Source organism: Salvelinus fontinalis, chromosome 29 (assembly GCF_029448725.1).
Source record: "Salvelinus fontinalis isolate EN_2023a chromosome 29, ASM2944872v1, whole genome shotgun sequence".
Classification (NCBI taxonomy): domain Eukaryota; kingdom Metazoa; phylum Chordata; class Actinopteri; order Salmoniformes; family Salmonidae; genus Salvelinus; species Salvelinus fontinalis.
In genome coordinates, this window is record NC_074693.1 from 31567494 (window position 1) to 31586881 (window position 19388).

Sequence of the window (19388 nt, forward strand, 5' to 3'; positions counted from 1 at the left end):
TCAGCAGCAGTGGTCAGGATGAGGTAGGCACAACATCCTCTTCAGCAGCAGTGGTCAGGATGAGGTAGGCATAACATCCTCTTCAGCAGCAGTGGTCAGGATGAGGTAGGCATAACATCATCTTCAGCAGCAGTGGTCAGGATGAGGTAGGCATGACATCATCTTCAGCAGCAGTGGTCAGGATGAGGTAGGCATAACATCTTCTTCAGCAGCAGTGGTCAGGATGAGGTAGGCATGACATAATCTTCAGCTGCAGTTGTCAGGATGAGGTAGGCATAACATCCTCTTCAGCAGCAGTTGTCAGGATGAGGTAGGCATGACATCATCTTCAGCAGTAGTGGTCAGGATGAGGTAAGCATGACATCATCTTCAGCAGCAGTGGTCAGGATGAGGTAGGCATGACATCATCTTCAGCAGCAGTGGTCAGGATGAGGTAGGCATGACATCATCTTCAGCAGCAGTGGTCAGGATGAGGTAGGCATAACATCTTCTTCAGCAGCAGTGGTCAGGATGAGGTAGGCATAACATCATCTTCAGCAGCAGTGGTCAGGATGAGGTAGGCTTGACATCCTCTTCAGCAGCAGTGGTCAGGATGAGGTAGGCACAACATCCTATTCAGCAGCAGTGGTCAGGATGAGGTAGGCATAACATCCTCTTCAGCAGTAGTGGTCAGGATGAGGTAGGCATGACATCATCTTCAGCAGCAGTGGTCAGGATCAGGTAGGCATGACATCATCTTCAGCAGCAGTTGTCAGGATGAGGTAGGCATAGCATCATCTTCAGCAGCAGTGGTCACGGTGAGGTAGGCATAACATCATCTTCAGCTGCAGTGGTCAGGATGAGGTAGGCATGACATCATCTTCAGCAGCAGTGGTCAGGTTGAGTTAGGCATAACATCCTCTTCAGCTGCAGTTGTCAGGTTGACGTAGGCATAACTTCATCTTCAGCTGCAGTTGTCAGGATGAGGTAGGCATAACATCCTCTTCAGCAGCAGTAGTCAGGATGAGGTAGATATAACATCCTCTTCAGCAGTAGTGGTCAGGATGAGGTAGGCATGACATCATCTTCAGCAGCAGTGGTCAGGATGAGGTAGGCATGACATCATCTTCAGCAGCAGTGGTCAGGATGAGGTAGGCATAACATCATCTTCAGCAGCAGCGGTCAGGATGAGGTAGGCATGACATATCTTCAGCAGCAGTGGTCAGGATGAGTTAGGCATGACATCATCTTCAGCAGCAGTGGTCAGGATGAGGTAGGCTTACATCATCTTCAGCAGCAGTGGTCAGGGTAAGGTAGACCTAACATCCTCTTCAGCAGCAGTGGTCAGGATGAGGTAGGCATGACATCATCTTCAGCAGCAGTGGTCAGGATGAGGTAGGCATGACATCATCTTCAGCAGCAGTGGTCAGGATGAGGTAGGCATAACCTCCTCTTCAGCAGCAGTGGTCAGGATGAGGTAGGCATAACATAATCTTCAGCAGCAGTGGTCAGTATGAGGTAGGCATAACATCCTCTTCAGCAGCAGTGGTCAGGATGAGGTAGGCATAACATCCTCTTCAGCAGCAGTGGTCAGGATGAGGTAGGCATGACATCATCTTCAGCAGCAGTGGTCAGGATAAAGTAGGCATGACATCATCTTCAGCAGCAGTGGTCAGGATGAGGTAGGCATAACATCATCTTCAGCAGCAGTGGTCAGGATGAGGTAGGCTTGACATCCTCTTCAGCAGAAGTGGTCAGGATGAGGTAAGCATAACCTCCTCTTCAGCAGCAGTGGTCAGGATGAGGTAGGCATAACATCCTCTTCAGCAGCTGTGGTCAGGATGAGGTAGGCATGACATCATCTTCAGCAGCAGTGGTCAGGATGAGGTAGGTATGACATCATCTTCAGCAGCAGTGGTCACGATGAGGTAGGCATAACATTATCTTCAGCAGTAGTGGACAGGATGAGGTAGGCATGACATCCTCTTCAGCAGTAGTAGTCAGGATGAGGTAGGCATAACATCATCTTCAGCAGCAGCGGTCAGGATGAGGTAGGCATGACATATCTTCAGCAGCAGTGGTCAGGATGAGTTAGGCATGACATATCTTCAGCAGCAGCGGTCAGGATGAGGTAGGCATGACATATCTTCAGCAGCAGTGGTCAGGATGAGGTAGGCTTGCATCATCTTCAGCAGCAGTGGTCAGGGTAAGGTAGACCTAACATCCTCTTCAGCAGCAGTGGTCAGGATGAGGTAGGCATGACATCATCTTCAGCAGCAGTGGTCAGGATGAGGTAGGCATGACATCATCTTCAGCAGCATTGGTCAGGATGAGGTAGGCATGACATCATCTTCAGCAGCAGTGGTCAGGATGAGGTAGGCATAACCTCCTCTTCAGCAGCAGTGGTCAGGATGAGGTAGGCATAACATAATCTTCAGCAGCAGTGGTCAGTTTGAGGTAGGCATAACATCCTCTTCAGCATCAGTGGTCAGGATGAGGTAGGCACAACATCCTCTTCAGCAGAAGTGGTCAGGATGAGGTAGGCATAACATCCTCTTCAGCAGCAGTGGTCAGGATGATGTAGGCATGACATCCTCTTCAGCAGCAGTGGTCAGGATGAGGTAGGCATGACATCATCTTCAGCAGCAGTTGTCAGGATGAGGTAGGCATAACATCCTCTTCAGCAGCAGTGGTCAGGATGAGGTAGGCATGACATCATCTTCAGCAGCAGTGGTCAGGATGAGGTAGGCATAACATCATCTTCAGCAGTAGTGGACAGGATGAGGTAGGCATGACTACCTCTTCAGCATTAGTGGTCAGGATGAGGTAGGCATAACATCATCTTCAGCAGCAGCGGTCAGGATGAGGTAGGCATGACATATCTTCAGCAGCAGTGGTCAGGATGAGTTAGGCATGACATCATCTTCAGCAGCAGTGGTCAGGATGAGGTAGGCTTACATCATCTTCAGCAGCAGTGGTCAGGGTAAGGTAGACCTAACATCCTCTTCAGCAGCAGTGGTCAGGATGAGGTAGGCATGACATCATCTTCAGCAGCAGTGGTCAGGATGAGGTAGGCATGACATCATCTTCAGCAGCATTGGTCAGGATGAGGTAGGCATAACCTCCTCTTCAGCAGCAGTTGTCAGGATGAGGTAGGCATAACATCCTCTTCAGCAGCAGGGGTCAGGATGAGGTAGGCATAACATCCTCTTCAGCAGCAGTGGTCAGGATGAGGTAGGCACAAAATCCTCTTCAGCAGAAGTGGTCAGGATGAGGTAGGCATAACATCCTCTTCAGCAGCAGTGGTCAGGATGATGTAGGCATAACATCATCTTCAGCAGCAGTGGTCAGGATGAGGTAGGCATAACCTCCTCTTCAGCAGCAGTGGTCAGGATGAGGTAGGGATGACATCCTCTTCAGCAGTAGTGGTCAGGATGAGGTAGGCATAACATCATCTTCAGCAGCAGCGGTCAGGATGAGGTAGGCATGACATATATTCAGCAGCAGTGGTCAGGATTAGTTAGGCATGACATCATCTTCAGCAGCAGTGGTCAGGATGAGGTAGGCTTACATCATCTTCAGCAGCAGTGGTCAGGGTAAGGTAGACCTAACATCCTCTTCAGCACTAGTGGTCAGGATGAGGTAGGCATGACATCATCTTCAGCAGCAGTGGTCAGGATGAGGTAGGCATGACATCATCTTCAGCAGCATTGGTCAGGATGAGGTAGGCATACCCTCCTCTTCAGCAGCAGTGGTCAGGATGAGGTAGGCATAACATAATCTTCAGCAGCAGTGGTCAGGATGAGGTAGGCATAACATCCTCTTCAGCAGCAGTGGTTAGGATGAGGTAGGCATAACATCATCTTCAGCAGCAGTGGTCAGGATGAGGTAGGCTTGACATCCTCTACAGCAGAAGTGGTCAGGATGAGGTAGGCATAACATCTTCTTCAGCTGCAGTTGTCAGGATGAGGTAGGCACAACATCCTCTTCAGCAGCAGTGGTCAGGATGAGGTAGGCACAACATCCTCTTCAGGAGCAGTGGTCAGGATGAGGTAGGCATAACATCCTCTTCAGCAGCAGTGGTCAGGATGAGGTAGGCATAACATCATCTTCAGCAGCAGTGGTCAGGATGAGGTAGGCATGACATCATCTTCAGCAGCAGTGGTCAGGATGAGGTAGGCATAACATCTTCTTCAGCAGCAGTGGTCAGGATGAGGTAGGCATGACATAATCTTCAGCTGCAGTTGTCAGGATGAGGTAGGCATAACATCCTCTTCAGCAGCAGTTGTCAGGATGAGGTAGGCATGACATCATCTTCAGCAGTAGTGGTCAGGATGAGGTAAGCATGACATCATCTTCAGCAGCAGTGGTCAGGATGAGGTAGGCATGACATCATCTTCAGCAGCAGTGGTCAGGATGAGGTAGGCATGACATCATCTTCAGCAGCAGTGGTCAGGATGAGGTAGGCATAACATCTTCTTCAGCAGCAGTGGTCAGGATGAGGTAGGCATAACATAATCTTCAGCTGCAGTTGTCAGGATGAGGTAGGCATAACATCCTCTTCAGCAGCAGTGGTCAGGATGAGGTAGGCACAACATCCGATTCAGCAGCAGTGGTCAGGATGAGGTAGGCATAACATCCTCTTCAGCAGTAGTGGTCAGGATGAGGTAGGCATGACATCATCTTCAGCAGCAGTGGTCAGGATCAGGTAGGCATGACATCATCTTCAGCAGCAGTTGTCAGGATGAGGTAGGCATAGCATCATCTTCAGCAGCAGTGGTCAGGATGAGGTAGGCATAACATAATCTTCAGCAGCAGTGGTCAGTATGAGGTAGGCATAACATCCTCTTCAGCAGCAGTGGTCAGGATGAGGTAGGCATAACATCCTCTTCAGCAGCAGTGGTCAGGATGAGGTAGGCATGACATCATCTTCAGCAGCAGTGGTCAGGATAAAGTAGGCATGACATCATCTTCAGCAGCAGTGGTCAGGATGAGGTAGGCATAACATCATCTTCAGCAGTAGTGGACAGGATGAGGTAGGGATGACATCCTCTTCAGCAGTAGTGGTCAGGATGAGGTAGGCATAACATCATCTTCAGCAGCAGCGGTCAGGATGAGGTAGGCATGACATATATTCAGCAGCAGTGGTCAGGATGAGTTAGGCATGACATCATCTTCAGCAGCAGTGGTCAGGATGAGGTAGGCTTACATCATCTTCAGCAGCAGTGGTCAGGGTAAGGTAGACCTAACATCCTCTTCAGCAGCAGTGGTCAGGATGAGGTAGGCATGACATCATCTTCAGCAGCAGTGGTCAGGATGAGATAGGCATGACATCATCTTCAGCAGCATTGGTCAGGATGAGGTAGGCATACCCTCCTCTTCAGCATCAGTGGTCAGGATGAGGTAGGCATAACATAATCTTCAGCAGCAGTGGTCAGGATGAGGTAGGCATAACATCCTCTTCAGCAGCAGGGGTTAGGATGAGGTAGGCATAACATCATCTTCAGCAGCAGTGGTCAGGATGAGGTAGGCTTGACATCCTCTACAGCAGAAGTGGTCAGGATGAGGTAGGCATAACATCTTCTTCAGCTGCAGTTGTCAGGATGAGGTAGGCACAACATCCTCTTCAGCAGCAGTGGTCAGGATGAGGTAGGCACAACATCCTCTTCAGCAGCAGTGGTCAGGATGAGGTAGGCATAACATCCTCTTCAGCAGCAGTGGTCAGGATGAGGTAGGCATAACATCATCTTCAGCAGCAGTGGTCAGGATGAGGTAGGCATGACATCATCTTCAGCAGCAGTGGTCAGGATGAGGTAGGCATAACATCTTCTTCAGCAGCAATGGTCAGGATGAGGTAGGCATAACATAATCTTCAGTTGCAGTTGTCAGGATGAGGTAGGCATAACATCCTCTTCAGCAGCAGTGGTCAGGATGAGGTACGCACAACATCCTCTTCAGCAGCAGTGGTCAGGATGAGGTAGGCATAACATCCTCTTCAGCAGTAGTGGTCAGGATGAGGTAGGCATGACATCATCTTCAGCAGCAGTGGTCAGGATGAGGTAGGCATGACATCATCTTCAGCAGCAGTGGTCAGGATGAGGTAGGCATGACATCATCTTCAGCAGCAGTGGTCAGGATGAGGTAGGCATAACATCTTCTTCAGCAGCAGTGGTCAGGATGAGGTAGGCATAACATAATCTTCAGCTGCAGTTGTCAGGATGAGGTAGGCATAACATCCTCTTCAGCAGCAGTGGTCAGGATGAGGTAGGCACAACATCCTCTTCAGCAGCAGTGGTCAGGATGAGGTAGGCATAACATCCTCTTCAGCAGTAGTGGTCAGGATGAGGTAGGCATGACATCATCTTCAGCAGCAGTGGTCAGGATGAGGTAGGCATGACATCATCTTCAGCAGCAGTTGTCAGGATGAGGTAGGCATAACATTATTTTCAGCAGCAGTGGTCAGGATGAGGTAGGCATAACATCCTCTTCAGCAGCAGTGGTCAGGATGAGGTAGGCATAGCATCATCTTCAGCAGCAGTGGTCAGGGTGAGGTAGGCATAACATCATCTTCAGCTGCAGTGGTCAGGATGAGGTAGGCATGACATCCTCTTCAGCAGCAGTGGTCAGGATGAGTTAGGCATAACATCCTCTTCAGCCGCAGTTGTCAGGTTGACGTAGGCATAACATAATCTTCAGCTGCAGTTGTCAGGATGAGGTAGGCATAACATCCTCTTCAGCAGCAGTGGTCAGGATGAGGTAGGCACAACATCCTCTTCAGCAGCAGTGGTCAGGATGAGGTAGGCATAACATCATCTTCAGCAGCAGTGGTCAGGATGAGGTAGGCTTGACATCATCTTCAGCAGAAGTGGTCAGGATGAGGTAAGCATAACCTCCTCTTCAGCAGCAGTGGTCAGGATGAGGTAGGCATAACATCCTCTTCAGCAGCTGTGGTCAGGATGAGGTAGGCATGACATCATCTTCAGCAGCAGTGGTCAGGATGAGGTAGAATTGACATCCTCTTCAGCAGAAGTGGTCAGGATGAGGTAAGCATAACCTCCTCTTCAGCAGCAGTGGTCAGGATGAGGTAGGCATAACATCCTCTTCAGCAGCTGTGGTCAGGATGAGGTAGGCATGACATCATCTTCAGCAGCAGTGGTCAGGATGAGGTAGGTATGACATCATCTTCAGCAGCAGTGGTCACGATGAGGTAGGCATAACATTATCTTCAGCAGTAGTGGACAGGATGAGGTAGGCATGACATCCTCTTCAGCAGTAGTGGTCAGGATGAGGTAGGCATAACATCATCTTCAGCAGCAGCGGTCAGGATGAGGTAGGCATGACATATCTTCAGCAGCAGTGGTCAGGATGAGTTAGGCATGACATCATCTTCAGCAGCAGTGGTCAGGATGAGGTAGGCTTACATCATCTTCAGCAGCAGTGGTCAGGGTAAGGTAGACCTAACATCCTCTTCAGCAGCAGTGGTCAGGATGAGGTAGGCATGACATCATCTTCAGCAGCAGTGGTCAGGATGAGGTAGGCATGACATCATCTTCAGCAGCATTGGTCAGGATGAGGTAGGCATACCCTCCTCTTCAGCATCAGTGGTCAGGATGAGGTAGGCATAACATAATCTTCAGCAGCAGTGGTCAGGATGAGGTAGGCATAACATCCTCTTCAGCAGCAGGGGTTAGGATGAGGTAGGCATAACATCATCTTCAGCAGCAGTGGTCAGGATGAGGTAGGCTTGACATCCTCTACAGCAGAAGTGGTCAGGATGAGGTAGGCATAACATCTTCTTCAGCTGCAGTTGTCAGGATGAGGTAGGCACAACATCCTCTTCAGCAGCAGTGGTCAGGATGAGGTAGGCACAACATCCTCTTCAGCAGCAGTGGTCAGGATGAGGTAGGCATAACATCCTCTTCAGCAGCAGTGGTCAGGATGAGGTAGGCATAACATCATCTTCAGCAGCAGTGGTCAGGATGAGGTAGGCATGACATCATCTTCAGCAGCAGTGGTCAGGATGAGGTAGGCATAACATCTTCTTCAGCAGCAATGGTCAGGATGAGGTAGGCATAACATAATCTTCAGTTGCAGTTGTCAGGATGAGGTAGGCATAACATCCTCTTCAGCAGCAGTGGTCAGGATGAGGTAGGCACAACATCCTCTTCAGCAGCAGTGGTCAGGATGAGGTAGGCATAACATCCTCTTCAGCAGTAGTGGTCAGGATGAGGTAGGCATGACATCATCTTCAGCAGCAGTGGTCAGGATGAGGTAGGCATGACATCATCTTCAGCAGCAGTGGTCAGGATGAGGTAGGCATGACATCATCTTCAGCAGCAGTGGTCAGGATGAGGTAGGCATAACATCTTCTTCAGCAGCAGTGGTCAGGATGAGGTAGGCATAACATAATCTTCAGCTGCAGTTGTCAGGATGAGGTAGGCATAACATCCTCTTCAGCAGCAGTGGTCAGGATGAGGTAGGCACAACATCCTCTTCAGCAGCAGTGGTCAGGATGAGGTAGGCATAACATCCTCTTCAGCAGTAGTGGTCAGGATGAGGTAGGCATGACATCATCTTCAGCAGCAGTGGTCAGGATGAGGTAGGCATGACATCATCTTCAGCAGCAGTTGTCAGGATGAGGTAGGCATAACATTATTTTCAGCAGCAGTGGTCAGGATGAGGTAGGCATAACATCCTCTTCAGCAGCAGTGGTCAGGATGAGGTAGGCATAGCATCATCTTCAGCAGCAGTGGTCAGGGTGAGGTAGGCATAACATCATCTTCAGCTGCAGTGGTCAGGATGAGGTAGGCATGACATCCTCTTCAGCAGCAGTGGTCAGGATGAGTTAGGCATAACATCCTCTTCAGCTGCAGTTGTCAGGTTGACGTAGGCATAACATAATCTTCAGCTGCAGTTGTCAGGATGAGGTAGGCATAACATCCTCTTCAGCAGCAGTGGTCAGGATGAGGTAGGCACAACATCCTCTTCAGCAGCAGTGGTCAGGATGAGGTAGGCATAACATCATCTTCAGCAGCAGTGGTCAGGATGAGGTAGGCTTGACATCATCTTCAGCAGAAGTGGTCAGGATGAGGTAAGCATAACCTCCTCTTCAGCAGCAGTGGTCAGGATGAGGTAGGCATAACATCCTCTTCAGCAGCAGTGGTCACGATGAGGTAGGCATAACATTATCTTCAGCAGTAGTGGACAGGATGAGGTAGGCATGACATCCTCTTCAGCAGTAGTGGTCAGGATGAGGTAGGCATAACATCATCTTCAGCAGCAGCGGTCAGGATGAGGTAGGCATGACATATCTTCAGCAGCAGTGGTCAGGATGAGTTAGGCATGACATCATCTTCAGCAGCAGTGGTCAGGATGAGGTAGGCTTACATCATCTTCAGCAGCAGTGGTCAGGGTAAGGTAGACCTAACATCCTCTTCAGCAGCAGTGGTCAGGATGAGGTAGGCATGACATCATCTTCAGCAGCAGTGGTCAGGATGAGGTAGGCATGACATCATCTTCAGCAGCATTGGTCAGGATGAGGTAGGCATACCCTCCTCTTCAGCATCAGTGGTCAGGATGAGGTAGGCATAACATAATCTTCAGCAGCAGTGGTCAGGATGAGGTAGGCATAACATCCTCTTCAGCAGCAGGGGTTAGGATGAGGTAGGCATAACATCATCTTCAGCAGCAGTGGTCAGGATGAGGTAGGCTTGACATCCTCTACAGCAGAAGTGGTCAGGATGAGGTAGGCATAACATCTTCTTCAGCTGCAGTTGTCAGGATGAGGTAGGCACAACATCCTCTTCAGCAGCAGTGGTCAGGATGAGGTAGGCACAACATCCTCTTCAGCAGCAGTGGTCAGGATGAGGTAGGCATAACATCCTCTTCAGCAGCAGTGGTCAGGATGAGGTAGGCATAACATCATCTTCAGCAGCAGTGGTCAGGATGAGGTAGGCATGACATCATCTTCAGCAGCAGTGGTCAGGATGAGGTAGGCATAACATCTTCTTCAGCAGCAATGGTCAGGATGAGGTAGGCATAACATAATCTTCAGTTGCAGTTGTCAGGATGAGGTAGGCATAACATCCTCTTCAGCAGCAGTGGTCAGGATGAGGTAGGCACAACATCCTCTTCAGCAGCAGTGGTCAGGATGAGGTAGGCATAACATCCTCTTCAGCAGTAGTGGTCAGGATGAGGTAGGCATGACATCATCTTCAGCAGCAGTGGTCAGGATGAGGTAGGCATGACATCATCTTCAGCAGCAGTGGTCAGGATGAGGTAGGCATGACATCATCTTCAGCAGCAGTGGTCAGGATGAGGTAGGCATAACATCTTCTTCAGCAGCAGTGGTCAGGATGAGGTAGGCATAACATAATCTTCAGCTGCAGTTGTCAGGATGAGGTAGGCATAACATCCTCTTCAGCAGCAGTGGTCAGGATGAGGTAGGCACAACATCCTCTTCAGCAGCAGTGGTCAGGATGAGGTAGGCATAACATCCTCTTCAGCAGTAGTGGTCAGGATGAGGTAGGCATGACATCATCTTCAGCAGCAGTGGTCAGGATGAGGTAGGCATGACATCATCTTCAGCAGCAGTTGTCAGGATGAGGTAGGCATAACATTATTTTCAGCAGCAGTGGTCAGGATGAGGTAGGCATAACATCCTCTTCAGCAGCAGTGGTCAGGATGAGGTAGGCATAGCATCATCTTCAGCAGCAGTGGTCAGGGTGAGGTAGGCATAACATCATCTTCAGCTGCAGTGGTCAGGATGAGGTAGGCATGACATCCTCTTCAGCAGCAGTGGTCAGGATGAGTTAGGCATAACATCCTCTTCAGCTGCAGTTGTCAGGTTGACGTAGGCATAACATAATCTTCAGCTGCAGTTGTCAGGATGAGGTAGGCATAACATCCTCTTCAGCAGCAGTGGTCAGGATGAGGTAGGCACAACATCCTCTTCAGCAGCAGTGGTCAGGATGAGGTAGGCATAACATCATCTTCAGCAGCAGTGGTCAGGATGAGGTAGGCTTGACATCATCTTCAGCAGAAGTGGTCAGGATGAGGTAAGCATAACCTCCTCTTCAGCAGCAGTGGTCAGGATGAGGTAGGCATAACATCCTCTTCAGCAGCTGTGGTCAGGATGAGGTAGGCATGACATCATCTTCAGCAGCAGTGGTCAGGATGAGGTAGGCTTGACATCCTCTTCAGCAGAAGTGGTCAGGATGAGGTAAGCATAACCTCCTCTTCAGCAGCAGTGGTCAGGATGAGGTAGGCATAACATCCTCTTCAGCAGCTGTGGTCAGGATGAGGTAGGCATGACATCATCTTCAGCAGCAGTGGTCAGGATGAGGTAGGTATGACATCATCTTCAGCAGCAGTGGTCACGATGAGGTAGGCATAAAATTATCTTCAGCAGTAGTGGACAGGATGAGGTAGGCATGACATCCTCTTCAGCAGTAGTAGTCAGGATGAGGTAGACCTAACATCCTCTTCAGCAGCAGTGGTCAGGATGAGGTAGGCATGACATCATCTTCAGCAGCAGTGGTCAGGATGAGGTAGGCATGACATCATCTTCAGCAGCATTGGTCAGGATGAGGTAGGCATGACATCATCTTCAGCAGCAGTGGTCAGGATGAGGTAGGCATAACCTCCTCTTCAGCAGCAGTGGTCAGGATGAGGTAGGCATAACATAATCTTCAGCAGCAGTGGTCAGTATGAGGTAGGCATAACATCCTCTTCAGCATCAGTGGTCAGGATGAGGTAGGCACAACATCCTCTTCAGCAGAAGTGGTCAGGATGAGGTAGGCATAACATCCTCTTCAGCAGCAGTGGTCAGGATGATGTAGGCATGACATCCTCTTCAGCAGCAGTGGTCAGGATGAGGTAGGCATGACATCATCTTCAGCAGCAGTTGTCAGGATGAGGTAGGCATAACATCCTCTTCAGCAGCAGTGGTCAGGATGAGGTAGGCATGACATCATCTTCAGCAGCAGTGGTCAGGATGAGGTAGGCATAACATCATCTTCAGCAGTAGTGGACAGGATGACGTAGGCATGACTACCTCTTCAGCATTAGTGGTCAGGATGAGGTAGGCATAACATCATCTTCAGCAGCAGCGGTCAGGATGAGGTAGGCATGACATATCTTCAGCAGCAGTGGTCAGGATGAGTTAGGCATGACATCATCTTCAGCAGCAGTGGTCAGGATGAGGTAGGCATGACATCATCTTCAGCAGCATTGGTCAGGATGAGGTAGGCATAACCTCCTCTTCAGCAGCAGTTGTCAGGATGAGGTAGGCATAACATCCTCTTCAGCAGCAGGGGTCAGGATGAGGTAGGCATAACATCATCTTCAGCAGCAGTGGTCAGGATGAGGTAGGCATGACATCATCTTCAGCAGCAGTGGTCAGGATGAGGTAGGCATAACATCTTCTTCAGCAGCAGTGGTCAGGATGAGGTAGGCATAACATAATCTTCAGCTGCAGTTGTCAGGATGAGGTAGGCATAACATCCTCTTCAGCAGCAGTGGTCAGGATGAGGTAGGCACAACATCCTCTTCAGCAGCAGTGGTCAGGATGAGGTAGGCATAACATCCTCTTCAGCAGTAGTGGTCAGGATGAGGTAGGCATGACATCATCTTCAGCAGCAGTGGTCAGGATGAGGTAGGCATGACATCATCTTCAGCAGCAGTTGTCAGGATGAGGTAGGCATAACATTATTTTCAGCAGCAGTGGTCAGGATGAGGTAGGCATAACATCCTCTTCAGCAGCAGTGGTCAGGATGAGGTAGGCATAGCATCATCTTCAGCAGCAGTGGTCAGGGTGAGGTAGGCATAACATCATCTTCAGCTGCAGTGGTCAGGATGAGGTAGGCATGACATCCTCTTCAGCAGCAGTGGTCAGGATGAGTTAGGCATAACATCCTCTTCAGCTGCAGTTGTCAGGTTGACGTAGGCATAACATAATCTTCAGCTGCAGTTGTCAGGATGAGGTAGGCATAACATCCTCTTCAGCAGCAGTGGTCAGGATGAGGTAGGCACAACATCCTCTTCAGCAGCAGTGGTCAGGATGAGGTAGGCATAACATCATCTTCAGCAGCAGTGGTCAGGATGAGGTAGGCTTGACATCATCTTCAGCAGAAGTGGTCAGGATGAGGTAAGCATAACCTCCTCCTCAGCAGCAGTGGTCAGGATGAGGTAGGCATAACATCCTCTTCAGCAGCTGTGGTCAGGATGAGGTAGGCATGACATCATCTTCAGCAGCAGTGGTCAGGATGAGGTAGGCTTGACATCCTCTTCAGCAGAAGTGGTCAGGATGAGGTAAGCATAACCTCCTCTTCAGCAGCAGTGGTCAGGATGAGGTAGGCATAACATCCTCTTCAGCAGCTGTGGTCAGGATGAGGTAGGCATGACATCATCTTCAGCAGCAGTGGTCAGGATGAGGTAGGTATGACATCATCTTCAGCAGCAGTGGTCACGATGAGGTAGGCATAACATTATCTTCAGCAGTAGTGGACAGGATGAGGTAGGCATGACATCCTCTTCAGCAGTAGTAGTCAGGATGAGGTAGGCATAACATCATCTTCAGCAGCAGCGGTCAGGATGAGGTAGGCATGACATATCTTCAGCAGCAGTGGTCAGGATGAGTTAGGCATGACATCATCTTCAGCAGCAGTGGACAGGATGAGGTAGGCTTGCATCATCTTCAGCAGCAGTGGTCAGGGTAAGGTAGACCTATCATCCTCTTCAGCAGCAGTGGTCAGGATGAGGTAGGCATGACATCATCTTCAGCAGCAGTGGTCAGGATGAGGTAGGCATGACATCATCTTCAGCAGCATTGGTCAGGATGAGGTAGGCATGACATCATCTTCAGCAGCAGTGGTCAGGATGAGGTAGGCATAACCTCCTCTTCAGCAGCAGTGGTCAGGATGAGGTAGGCATAACATAATCTTCAGCAGCAGTGGTCAGTATGAGGTAGGCATAACATCCTCTTCAGCATCAGTGGTCAGGATGAGGTAGGCACAACATCCTCTTCAGCAGAAGTGGTCAGGATGAGGTAGGCATAACATCCTCTTCAGCAGCAGTGGTCAGGATGATGTAGGCATGACATCCTCTTCAGCAGCAGTGGTCAGGATGAGGTAGGCATGACATCATCTTCAGCAGCAGTTGTCAGGATGAGGTAGGCATAACATCCTCTTCAGCAGCAGTGGTCAGGATGAGGTAGGCATGACATCATCTTCAGCAGCAGTGGTCAGGATGAGGTAGGCATAACATCATCTTCAGCAGTAGTGGACAGGATGACGTAGGCATGACTACCTCTTTAGCATTAGTGGTCAGGATGAGGTAGGCATAACATCATCTTCAGCAGCAGCGGTCAGGATGAGGTAGGCATGACATATCTTCAGCAGCAGTGGTCAGGATGAGTTAGGCATGACATCATCTTCAGCAGCAGTGGTCAGGATGAGGTAGGCTTACATCATCTTCAGCAGCAGTGGTCAGGGTAAGGTAGACCTAACATCCTCTTCAGCAGCAGTGGTCAGGATGAGGTAGGCATGACATCATCTTCAGCAGCAGTGGTCAGGATGAGGTAGGCATGACATCATCTTCAGCAGCATTGGTCAGGATGAGGTAGGCATAACCTCCTCTTCAGCAGCAGTTGTCAGGATGAGGTAGGCATAACATCCTCTTCAGCAGCAGGGGTCAGGATGAGGTAGGCATAACATCCTCTTCAGCAGCAGTGGTCAGGATGAGGTAGGCACAAAATCCTCTTCAGCAGAAGTGGTCAGGATGAGGTAGGCACAACATCCTCTTCAGCAGCAGTGGTCAGGATGATGTAGGCATAACATCATCTTCAGCAGCAGTGGTCAGGATGAGGTAGGCATAACATCCTCTTCAGCAGCAGTGGTCAGGATGAGGTAGGCATGACATCATCTTCAGCAGCAGTGGACAGGATGAGGTAGGGATGACATCCTCTTCAGCAGTAGTGGTCAGGATGAGGTAGGCATAACATCATCTTCAGCAGCAGCGGTCAGGATGAGGTAGGCATGACATATATTCAGCAGCAGTGGTCAGGATTAGTTAGGCATGACATCATCTTCAGCAGCAGTGGTCAGGATGAGGTAGGCTTACATCATCTTCAGCAGCAGTGGTCAGGGTAAGGTAGACCTAACATCCTCTTCAGCAGCAGTTGTCAGGATGAGGTAGGCATGACATCATCTTCAGCAGCATTGGTCAGGATGAGGTAGGCATACCCTCCTCTTCAGCAGCAGTGGTCAGGATGAGGTAGGCATAACATAATCTTCAGCAGCAGTGGTCAGGATGAGGTAGGCATAACATCCTCTTCAGCAGCAGTGGTTAGGATGAGGTAGGCATAACATCATCTTCAGCAGCAGTGGTCAGGATGAGGTAGGCTTGACATCCTCTACAGCAGAAGTGGTCAGGATGAGGTAGGCATAACATCTTCTTCAGCTGCAGTTGTCAGAATGAGGTAGGCACAACATCCTCTTCAGCAGCAGTGGTCAGGATGAGGTAGGCACAACATCCTCTTCAGCAGCAGTGGTCAGGATGAGGTAGGCATAACATCCTCTTCAGCAGCAGTGGTCAGGATGAGGTAGGCATAACATCATCTTCAGCAGCAGTGGTCAGGATGAGGTAGGCATGACATCATCTTCAGCAGCAGTGGTCAGGATGAGGTAGGCATAACATCTTCTTCAGCAGCAGTGGTCAGGATGAGGTAGGCATGACATAATCTTCAGCTGCAGTTGTCAGGATGAGGTAGGCATAACATCCTCTTCAGCAGCAGTGGTCAGGATGAGGTAGGCATGACATCATCTTCAGCAGTAGTGGTCAGGATGAGGTAAGCATGACATCATCTTCAGCAGCAGTGGTCAGGATGAGGTAGGCATGACATCATCTTCAGCAGCAGTGGTCAGGATGAGGTAGGCATGACATCATCTTCAGCAGCAGTGGTCAGGATGAGGTAGGCATAACATCTTCTTCAGCAGCAGTGGTCAGGATGAGGTAGGCATAACATAATCTTCAGCTGCAGTTGTCAGGATGAGGTAGGCATAACATCCTCTTCAGCAGCAGTGGTCAGGATGAGGTAGGCACAACATCCTATTCAGCAGCAGTGGTCAGGATGAGGTAGGCATAACATCCTCTTCAGCAGTAGTGGTCAGGATGAGGTAGGCATGACATCATCTTCAGCAGCAGTGGTCAGGATCAGGTAGGCATGACATCATCTTCAGCAGCAGTTGTCAGGATGAGGTAGGCATAGCATCATCTTCAGCAGCAGTGGTCACGGTGAGGTAGGCATAACATCATCTTCAGCTGCAGTGGTCAGGATGAGGTAGGCATGACATCATCTTCAGCAGCAGTGGTCAGGATGAGTTAGGCATAACATCCTCTTCAGCTGCAGTTGTCAGGTTGACGTAGGCATAACATCATCTTCAGCTGCAGTTGTCAGGATGAGGTAGGCATAACATCCTCTTCAGCAGCAGTAGTCAGGATGAGGTAGATATAACATCCTCTTCAGCAGTAGTGGTCAGGATGAGGTAGGCATGACATCATCTTCAGCAGCAGTGGTCAGGATGAGGTAGGCATGACATCATCTTCAGCAGCAGTGGTCAGGATGAGGTAGGCATAACATCATCTTCAGCAGCAGCGGTCAGGATGAGGTAGGCATGACATATCTTCAGCAGCAGTGGTCAGGATGAGTTAGGCATGACATCATCTTCAGCAGCAGTGGTCAGGATGAGGTAGGCTTACATCATCTTCAGCAGCAGTGGTCAGGGTAAGGTAGACCTAACATCCTCTTCAGCAGCAGTGGTCAGGATGCGGTAGGCATGACATCATCTTCAGCAGCAGTGGTCAGGATGAGGTAGGCATGACATCATCTTCAGCAGCAGTGGTCAGGATGAGGTAGGCATAACCTCCTCTTCAGCAGCAGTGGTCAGGATGAGGTAGGCATAACATAATCTTCAGCAGCAGTGGTCAGTATGAGGTAGGCTTACATCATCTTCAGCAGCAGTGGTCAGGGTAAGGTAGACCTAACATCCTCTTCAGCAGCAGTTGTCAGGATGAGGTAGGCATGACATCATCTTCAGCAGCATTGGTCAGGATGAGGTAGGCATACCCTCCTCTTCAGCAGCAGTGGTCAGGATGAGGTAGGCATAACCTCCTCTTCAGCAGCAGTGGTCAGGATGAGGTAGGCATAACATAATCTTCAGCAGCAGTGGTCAGTATGAGGTAGGCATAACATCCTCTTCAGCATCAGTGGTCAGGATGAGGTAGGCACAACATCCTCTTCAGCAGAAGTGGTCAGGATGAGGTAGGCATAACATCCTCTTCAGCAGCAGTGGTCAGGATGATGTAGGCATGACATCCTCTTCAGCAGCAGTGGTCAGGATGAGGTAGGCATGACATCATCTTCAGCAGCAGTTGTCAGGATGAGGTAGGCATAACATCCTCTTCAGCAGCAGTGGTCAGGATGAGGTAGGCATGACATCATCTTCAGCAGCAGTGGTCAGGATGAGGTAGGCATAACATCATCTTCAGCAGTAGTGGACAGGATGACGTAGGCATGACTACCTCTTTAGCATTAGTGGTCAGGATGAGGTAGGCATAACATCATCTTCAGCAGCAGCGGTCAGTATGAGGTAGGCATAACATCCTCTTCAGCATCAGTGGTCAGGATGAGGTAGGCACAACATCCTCTTCAGCAGAAGTGGTCAGGATGAGGTAGGCATAACATCCTCTTCAGCAGCAGTGGTCAGGATGATGTAGGCATGACATCCTCTTCAGCAGCAGTGGTCAGGATGAGGTAGGCATGACATCATCTTCAGCAGCAGTTGTCAGGATGAGGTAGGCATAACATCCTCTTCAGCAGCAGTGGTCAGGATGAGGTAGGCATGACATCATCTTCAGCAGCAGTGGTCAGGATGAGGTAGGCATAACATCATCTTCAGCAGTAGTGGACAGGATGACGTAGGCATGACTACCTCTTTAGCATTAGTGGTCAGGATGAGGTAGGCATAACATCATCTTCAGCAGCAGCGGTCAGGATGAGGTAGGCATGACATATCTTCAGCAGCAGTGGTCAGGATGAGTTAGGCATGACATCATCTTCAGCAGCAGTGGTCAGGATGAGGTAGGCTTACATCATCTTCAGCAGCAGTGGTCAGGGTAAGGTAGACCTAACATCCTCTTCAGCAGCAGTGGTCAGGATGAGGTAGGCATGACATCATCTTCAGCAGCAGTGGTCAGGATGAGGTAGGCATGACATCATCTTCAGCAGCATTGGTCAGGATGAGGTAGGCATAACCTCCTCTTCAGCAGCAGTTGTCAGGATGAGGTAGGCATAACATCCTCTTCAGCAGCAGGGGTCAGGATGAGGTAGGCATAACATCCTCTTCAGCAGCAGTGGTCAGGATGAGGTAGGCACAAAATCCTCTTCAGCAGAAGTGGTCAGGATGAGGTAGGCACAACATCCTCTTCAGCAGCAGTGGTCAGGATGATGTAGGCATAACATCATCTTCAGCAGCAGTGGTCAGGATGAGGTAGGCATAACATCCTCTTCAGCAGCAGTGGTCAGGATGAGGTAGGCATGACATCATCTTCAGCAGCAGTGGACAGGATGAGGTAGGGATGACATCCTCTTCAGCAGTAGTGGTCAGGATGAGGTAGGCATAACATCATCTTCAGCAGCAGCGGTCAGGATGAGGTAGGCATGACATATATTCAGCAGCAGTGGTCAGGATTAGTTAGGCATGACATCATCTTCAGCAGCAGTGGTCAGGATGAGGTAGGCTTACATCATCTTCAGCAGCAGTGGTCAGGGTAAGGTAGACCTAACATCCTCTTCAGCAGCAGTTGTCAGGATGAGGTAGGCATGACATCATCTTCAGCAGCATTGGTCAGGATGAGGTAGGCATACCCTCCTCTTCAGCAGCAGTGGTCAGGATGAGGTAGGCATAACATAATCTTCAGCAGCAGTGGTCAGGATGAGGTAGGCATAACATCCTCTTCAGCAGCAGTGGTTAGGATGAGGTAGGCATAACATCATCTTCAGCAGCAGTGGTCAGGATGAGGTAGGCTTGACATCCTCTACAGCAGAAGTGGTCAGGATGAGGTAGGCATAACATCTTCTTCAGCTGCAGTTGTCAGAATGAGGTAGGCACAACATCCTCTTCAGCAGCAGTGGTCAGGATGAGGTAGGCACAACATCCTCTTCAGCAGCAGTGGTCAGGATGAGGTAGGCATAACATCCTCTTCAGCAGCAGTGGTCAGGATGAGGTAGGCATAACATCATCTTCAGCAGCAGTGGTCAGGATGAGGTAGGCATGACATCATCTTCAGCAGCAGTGGTCAGGATGAGGTAGGCATAACATCTTCTTCAGCAGCAGTGGTCAGGATGAGGT